Here is a 1,934-nt window from a genome sequence, read left to right as displayed (position 1 = left end):
CCCATCACAAATGTGCTCCTTGATGATCTTCTCAAAGAGTTTCCCCAGGATTGAGGTAAGACTGACGGGCCTATAGTTGCCCGGGTCCTCCCTCTTCCCCTTCTTGAAGATGGGGACCACATTTGCTACCTTCCAATCATCTGGCACCTGGCCCAAGCACCACAATCGCTCATAGAGCCGTGCCAGGGGCTCTGCAATAACCCCAGCTAGCTCCCTCAACACTTGTTGACTCACCAAAGCTAATTCAGGGTGATGCTGTACAGTCTGCATAACAATCCAAGAGATCAACTTCTGGTAGGCATGAAGTAAGACTGACTTGAAAAGGTCCCTTCTATATGGGGTGCTGCTGCTCTAAGGTTAGCTGGGCCCTGTCTGCTGTGTTCTGGAGCTGGAGGAACCCCTACTGCTCTCTCTACAGAAACAAGCAGAAAAGCAGGGTAGAGTTGCACCATATAAATGAACTAATTCAGAGATGCATAACATTTCACAAGCAACAGCTCACTTCATGTGATGCCACACAAACATCTCACAAGGCAAGCTGTTGATTATGAAAGCTTACACATCCCTGAATTAGGTAGTCTTTAAGATGCAACTCTGCCAAGCCTTCTGCCTGACTTCAGATTAACATAGTTAAATACCTCTCTGCATAGATGAGGCTGTGCTGTACCTGGCCCTAACTCATTTTTCCCCCGGAACCCAGACTGGGTTCTCTCCCCAGCACTAGCAGCAGACTGCCCATAAACCACAGTTCAGACAATGACACCTCTGCTGTCTGTTCCTATCAACTGGACCCATTACTCAGACTCAGCCAAACACATTATCTGTTAAACTGAGCATATGGGGGAGAGGATAGCTGCACAAAGCCCAACCAACACACGTGTGTGGGAGAAGCCAGCCTGAAAGAGTTTCTTCATGATATCCTAGCGTTATTTACAGTAATGCTGCTCCCCCCACAGACACAGCATTGTCCCCGCTTGACAAACAACACATCACGCTGGGAGTGTGGGGAATTGAACAATGAGACAGCTGCACGTGACCGGGGCCATGGGGAACGTCATCCACCCAAGAGCCTAGACTCTGCAGCCAGCTGGCGCACTTAGCAGCCTTCAGGCACAGAGGGTGCCACTGTTCATACTGGGGTTTCACAAACCCTCAAAACTCTGCTCATCAATACAAACCATCCCAAGTGCAATTGGTATCAACTCCCAACCTCCTACAGGCTAGCAGCTAACCAGGGGGAGGCTGCCCCTTCACTCTGACTTCCAGTGCCAAAGAAAAGGTACCATCTGAAGACATCCTGCTCTGGCCTAGCCCTTCTACATGCAAACACACAATGGCAAAGGAACTGCATAAAAAACACTGGGGGAAGCCAGCACTCCCAGGGCAGAGCCAGCACATGGTCTGCCCACAGCACTCAACCAGCAGAGCAGGGCAGCAAGAAACACAGCAGGCCACTACTCCACCAGGGCGGCTGCAAAGGGGCAAGAGAAGGCAGCTTTTAAACTCAAACTCGTTGCTTACTCCGCACCTCATGGCCGCCTACTGCACCAATCCCGCAAAAGGAGGCAGAGCTGCAGGAGATCCCTGCAGGTGCCTGATGCCAGGAACAGGGGAGCAGCACGCCGCCGAAGGGCCGGCAGGGAGTTCAGGGGCTCACCCCGGGCACCAGAGCACCCCGAGGTAGCAAGTAGAGCTCTGCTGCCCCGCGCTGCCAGCGGGGCTCGCGGGCACCAGAAGGACATGTATAGCTGCCCAGGACCCGGGGCCACCCAGGACTGCCACCTAGTGCAGTAGATGGGGGTCTCCCCACGGTAACGCGGCAGCCACGTGGGCGGGGCCGACGGGGGGCGCTGCTGTGGCAGCGGAGCAACCCCGAGCGCCGGCGCCGCCACGTAGAGCCCCTCCCCCGGTGCCACGTGTCGGCCGCGGCCCAG

At 54.8% G+C, this 1,934-nt stretch overlaps 1 protein-coding gene across 1 annotated transcript in view; it reads right to left on the bottom strand.

Moving 5' to 3' along the window:
• TMED10 (transmembrane p24 trafficking protein 10) overlaps positions 1-1,934 on the bottom strand; it is a 23,323-nt gene that overhangs the window by 20,722 nt on the left and 667 nt on the right. The window lies entirely within an intron of this gene.

Source organism: Gavialis gangeticus, unplaced genomic scaffold (genome assembly GCF_001723915.1).
Source record: "Gavialis gangeticus isolate Ggan-Ray unplaced genomic scaffold, GavGan_comp1, whole genome shotgun sequence".
Lineage (NCBI taxonomy): Eukaryota > Metazoa > Chordata > Crocodylia > Gavialidae > Gavialis > Gavialis gangeticus.
Note: the sequence above shows the minus strand (reverse complement) of the source record. Positions and strands in the feature narration are given on the sequence as shown.